Source organism: Canis lupus, chromosome 7 (genome assembly GCF_003254725.2).
Source record: "Canis lupus dingo isolate Sandy chromosome 7, ASM325472v2, whole genome shotgun sequence".
Classification (NCBI taxonomy): domain Eukaryota; kingdom Metazoa; phylum Chordata; class Mammalia; order Carnivora; family Canidae; genus Canis; species Canis lupus.
Genome location: NC_064249.1, coordinates 32874556 through 32880802, shown reverse-complemented (window position 1 = coordinate 32880802; position 6247 = coordinate 32874556). Strand labels below are relative to the sequence as shown.

The window sequence follows — 6247 nt, the reverse complement described above, 5'->3', positions numbered from 1 at the left end:
ATCATAGAGATCATCTCTTATTTTCCTGGGTATCTCTTTTTTACACAATATTTGTTGAGAAAATTAATGTCTTTTTCTGTCCCTTACCTCCTTACTTAAACATACACTTAAAAACTAGTATCTCAAAGAGCAATATGAAGATAGGCAAGCTCATAAATAGGCAAGTTAAAATTTGGGGACACAGGGGTGCCTGGCTGCTCAGTCAGTAGAGCATTGACCTGAATATTCTAGACTTGTTCTTCTAAACCCTCACTCCTGAGGGCTTGTAATTGTGTGGCTCTGCTCCTTCCATGTTTTTGCCAGCTCTTTCCTTAGCACAAGCATGCATGCATTCATGTGTGTGTGTGTGTGCATACATGCCTCCTACCTACCTCTCCTACCTGACTTTATGTGTCTTATCATTGCTTTTCAGCCTTTTGAAGTGTCAAATTCTCTGACTAATCTTCATGGACGTATTCATGGAGAAGGATGAAAGTCCAGTCAGGGCAAAAGTCAATTTTAACATTTAGGCATCCACAAACAATGTTTTCACTGGATGATTCAAGGGGATGCCCCTCAAATGCCACTAAAGAGCAGATTGTTTTCTTAACCTACAGGTAGGGTTGGAAATCTGGATTCAAGAATAATGTGCTTGATTAGATACTAGAAGACTAGCAGTCTGAATAATACTACACACATTTACAAATAGGATTGATTTGATGGATGAAACTGATCCCTGTAGGCACCACTTACATGTAATTTGAATGAGACCATGAGACCCTCCTGTCTTGGCCTGAGTAATCTTGCAGGGAATCTGAATAATTTCAACAGTTGATTTTGCTGACAATGAGAACATTCTCAATTGTCATGAGATGTCTGTCCTTTCTTTTTGAGTAGGGGAGACCAATGAGGGTTCAAATTCTAGATCCCAAAGTCTGCATGTCATAGGTCCTTAGGCTTGGAACCCACCTTACAGATCACGTGAGCAGATTCACAGTCCACACAGAACTACCTCTACAGAACCTCTTCTTAGATAGCATTCTGCCAAAGCTGAGGCTGAGATGTTTCAGCAAGGAATATTTCATCCCAGGTGAATAAATAGAGCCTAATAAATCACCTTTTCTCTCTTAGATGGAATTTGTAGCTGTCATTCAGCAGCCTGTTATCCTGGCCAGGATAAATATTTACAGATTGTCTTTTCCAGGTTTTGTCTGTGTGCTAACATGCTGTGTAGAAGTTATGGTTGCATTATTTCATTTGCTCATCAAATTTACAGATACTTATTATATCTGTATCTACTGTTTCATGTGGTTTTCTGAATATAAAACATTTATGTTTTCCATTATTACATTTTCAAATCTAAAATCATTAGTTTGAATACATTTACTGGTTCTGGGTGGGTATGTAAGTAAATTTCAGTTGTCATGTACATATTTATTTCAAGGTTAGTAAATACAGGTACATGCTCTTATTAAATCCTTTTCGATGCTTGCTTAGGACAAGAGAAAAGGGAGGGAACACTTGTACCTGGGTACTGTGCTAGGCACCTTCCACCCAAGGTTCTGAGGGAGATTCTGTTTGAGGATATGCATGAGAAAATCAAATCCTGCAAAGGTGGAGTAATTGGCTCTGTCACACAGCTAGGATTGGAAACCAGCTCTACCAGACTCTGTGCAGGCTGTCTACCTGGGGCTTCCTGTTGGATGCTTTGTTCCTATGTAGCCTCCCCACTGTGTCTCACCTGCTCCTTCCATAGGAGAGACTCTTGGTGTTCTGTCTTTTTTCTTTCCCTATTCTATTTCCCCTTTCTCTTTGCATTTAATTTATTTTCCCTGTGAAGTCATATCCATGCCAGGGCCTCAACTCTCAAATATATGTCTTCAGTTCTAGACTTTCCTTGTAAAGTGCATACTGGGCATCTCCCAGGTGTGTCTCAAGATGCTACAGGCTTCTCTCCCCTCTCTCCCCATTGCCTTTCTCAGCAGACCCTTGGCCCCCAAACAGTTGGCTGTTCTGTACTTGGTGATAATGTGTTACCTTTAGATTCCTCTTGTATTACTTGATGTATTATAGTTATTTATTTATGCATCTGTTCCTCTGTGGTTGATTAGCTATGAAAGAGCTTATCTTCAATGCTTATAATAGTTTCTTCCATTTTTAGCACAGTTTCTGGCCAAAAGTAGAGGCTCAGGAAACATTTGTTGACTAAATGACTAAGACTGCAGATATGCCTTTATAGATTCAATTGAATCATTCTGCAATAAATCTGGAAGCACACTGATGAAACTCACCTTTATGGTTCTGTTTTCTGTGATCTATGGAGATAATCTGAATTATTGAGATAAAAATGAGGGCCACTTTTGTTGAATATTCTAAGCATCTTACTGAAGAACACTCCTCAGTTCCTGGCAAAAGTTGGTTTTAGTATCTCATCCCATTGTAAAGAGTTATATAATCTTTGCTATGACTGTGATGACTTCATACCAAAGCCCACCAGAGCACAGCAGAACATTCTAACTCAGGCCCAGATGTCCTGACCATGAGGCTGGATTGCAGAAACACCCTCCAGCTTTGCTGTCTGTGACACCTTCCCTCTTCTTTTTCAATCCTCAGTTCATGCTTATAATTATCCACAGCAGATTTGACTCAGCATCACTCTGGTAAGTTAGAAAGTTCTTAAGGTTTTAGGTGTAGCCATAAGAAGTTATGTAGACTGGATATTTCTTTACAATTTTGTATCTCCAACAAAAGTAAAAATATTATGGAGATGTTTTTCTCAGTCCCATACAGAGTAAAGCTGAATTGGGCAAGGTATGATGGAGCAGGTATCTCTGACTATAGCTAGTGGATAGTTAACTCTTAGAGTTAACTATAGTTAGCTCTTAGAGTGAGCAAGACATTGCATTAAACACAGTGGGTAAAAAAAAAAACACAGTAGGTAATAAAATGAAGAAAACATGTAGTTCCTATTTTTAAAGTGTCTGTATGCTGACTCATTAGAAATTGATCACAAGGATTATGTAATGTCCTGAATCAGTCTTAACAACCTAAACTTGTCTGTACATCACAATCACTTTAGTATCTTTAAAATAACTATGCTTTGAGTCCACATGACACAATTGAGTAAACATTTTTAGGGGATTAAGCCTGGGAATCTGTATTGGTTTTTGTTTTGGCTTGTTTCTTAAAGATTTTATTTTTAAGTAATCCCTATATACAATATGGAACTGATGGAGCTTGAACTCACAACCCAGAGATCAAGATTTTTTTTTTAAAGATTTTTATTTATTTATTCATAGAGACACACACAGAGAGGCAGAGACACAGGCAGAGGGAGAAGCAGGCTCCATGCAGGGAGCCTGACGCGGGACTCGATCCTGGGTTTCCAGGATCACGCCCTGGGCTGAAGGCAGGTGCTAAACCGCTGAGCCACCCAGGCCGCGCCAGAGATCAAGATTTGCATGCTCTTTGGACTGAGCCAGCCAGGTATCCCTGTATTGTTTTTTGTTTTTTTTTTTTAAAAAACAAAACAAAACAAAAAAAAAACAATTTATCAGCTGATTGTAATGCACCCAGTGGCTAGCTTTTAATTTTTTTTAATTTTTTTTATTTATTTATGATAGTCACAGAGAGAGAGAGAGGCGCAGAGACATAGTCAGAGGGAGAAGCAGGCTCCATACACCGCGAACCTCATGTGGAATTCGATCCCGGGTCTCCAGGATCGTGCCCTGGGCCAAAGGCAGGCGCCAAACCGCTGCGCCACCCAGGGATCCCAGTGGCTAGCTTTTAGAAGCTACTGGTCCATATTTCACCTAAGTAAAACTCAATTAAAGTGTCTGGATGTAGGAATAATTGAAGGAGCTGTGTTAATTTATCTCTTAATTTTTAGTGACATGATTTTTCAGAAACTCAGATAAAGGCAAATTTTTAGTTTTATAATTTGGTAAGGTGAAAGCTCAGAGAAAAGAAAAATTTAAGTCCATTTTTTTTTCTAAGTGAAATGTCTGCATTTTTTTCTTATGTGATTTATATATAATTTACTTGTCATGCTGGAATGGTTCATAATTCACCTTTGCTAATCAGTGCTAATAGGAAGAGCATCTGGCATATTGGAATGGAATTAGTTATGGCAATCATGAAATTCAAATCAAACAACAAATATTATCAAGTGCCAGCTATGTGCCAGGAACAATGTAGAAATCACCAAAAATATTTTTAAAATGAGCTACTAAGTAAAGGCAGACTATGGGAAAATAGTAAGTAACAGTGATTTCTAAGTAGTAGCATAATATCAGGGGGCTTATTATAATAATCCTTCTGAGTCAATCAAGGGCAAATTGAATTAAATCCTGTAGTGTTAGAGTTAATGCCATTGATGTTGGTTTTACTCATTTCATATTTTTAATATACATCAAAATGGAATTGAAAGATCTTCTGGTGTTGCATACATTCAGCTGGGTATTCATTGGTTACCCATGCTTAGGAACATTAATTTACTAACTTTTAAGACAGCTAAAAGAATATAGAGGGTAGAATAGTAGTTGGAGGGAAGTGTGAGAGGTATTTTGATCCATGACAATTGACTTAGAAGTAGAAACTAAATTATTCCTTTGGCAGAAGGGTGGGGTAGGGGAAGAGAAAACAAAGGAATAAATGAGGTTGGTTTTGGTAGAAGTCAAGTGTACGAAGTGAGGGAAATGTCTTTAAAGTAGAAGAAAATTATATTTGGAATCCATAATGGTATGGTATGCTGACCTTCTAGAATGTAGAAAGATGTGGTTCTTGGTCAGTGGAAAAGAGGAAGGAATGGTAGGAGGCGCTGGAAAGAGTCAGATCAATATCTAGGACTCTAAGTGTTTGAAGGAAGATTTAACTTCCTCCGTTGGCAGTACCTATCAAAGACAGTTTTGAAATTTTAATTGAGAACAATTTAGAAGTTAGGGAACCTTTCCCACATTTCTAAACAGTAGATTAGCTGTATGGTTAGATTTTTAATATAGCATCCCAAACTCCTGAAAATTCTTAAGTAATAGCAATTAAATCAAAAGGAACCTTTTACCTATTGACATAAAATATTTTTTTCTAATAGTTGCATATTTTCCAAAGGCCCTCTAAATGGCTTAGTGATAACACATTCTCTGTAACAATTACAGATCTTCCAAAACAAGAGGATTGTATTAATAAAAAAAGAATGCTTCATCAGTAATGACAAATGTCATTTATGCCCCAAGTTCTATTTTTGGTGGGTTTTGTTTTGGTTTATCATGATTAAAAGAATCATAAATAAAAAATAAATAAAAAAGAAAAGAGTTTTAATTCTTACTTATTTTCTCTTTCTCCTATATGCCTATTTATGTGGGAAGATCTGAGTTATTCTCTGCAATTCTAGAGGTTTCATGAGTCCCATTTTTGGGAGAAGGCACTCTTTTTTGCACAAACATTGGCTACTGACATTTGGATTTGCAAATAGACTGCTTTATCTGGGTTGTGCTTTATGGAAAACAGGTCAGTTTGGGGAGAAGGAATTTATTATTGACCAGAAGAACATCATAGAAACAGACAAGATCAATTCATAAAAGAGAACTAGAGACTTAGAAGGAAATTTAAAAACAAATTTCGTGCCTTTTTAAAAATTCTTTAAGTGCTGAAGTATAAAATATGTGTATGTAATCATCCATCCACACTCGACTTTATCCGATCAAAGGGCTAAATTAATTTATAAAAATATATACCATACAAAAAGTTAACATAAATTACTTAGACAATCTGGGCAAGAACATAAGATGTAGTAGTGTTCTAAAACAATTGCTAAGGAAGGATACAGATATGGCCCCAAACATTCTGAGCCATCAGAGAAGAGAGGAAACAACATTCACTTACAGGAACTATGGTGTTCTAAGATCAAAGCAGATCATTTCTCTGGGCAAAGCACAGCCTTCCCTAACCCTGAGACCTGAGAGCTCTCTTTGAGTCTTTGTAAAGGACCCTGTGTGATGTAGGCATGATGCTGTCATCTCTGCATCGCTGTGATGAGTACAACAGAGACTTCCATTTGGTTGTTTATCACAGTGTCCTTCAATTTAGGCCCAAGAGAGCCAAAGTACTATTCAGTAAAAGCAATTCAATGAGTGTTACCAAAATAAGGTAACCTGAATAGGTAGCTTTCAAACAGAATGAGGTGATACAAGGAACAAAACATGTATTTGAATTGCCTTTCGCATATATTGACATAGCTACACATGGCATGCACAATAAAACAGCTTATGAT

At 37.3% G+C, this 6247-nt stretch overlaps 1 long non-coding RNA gene across 1 annotated transcript; it reads right to left on the bottom strand.

Moving 5' to 3' along the window:
• Window positions 1-3242: 3242 nt before the first annotated feature.
• LOC112648276 (uncharacterized) lies at window positions 3243-6196 on the bottom strand. Its single transcript, XR_007411711.1, has 2 exons — window positions 5860-6196; window positions 3243-3471 (listed from the first exon to the last, which is right to left on the bottom strand). It is a non-coding gene; the product is annotated as an uncharacterized LOC112648276 (long non-coding RNA).
• Between the last annotated feature and the right edge of the window lie 51 nt (window positions 6197-6247).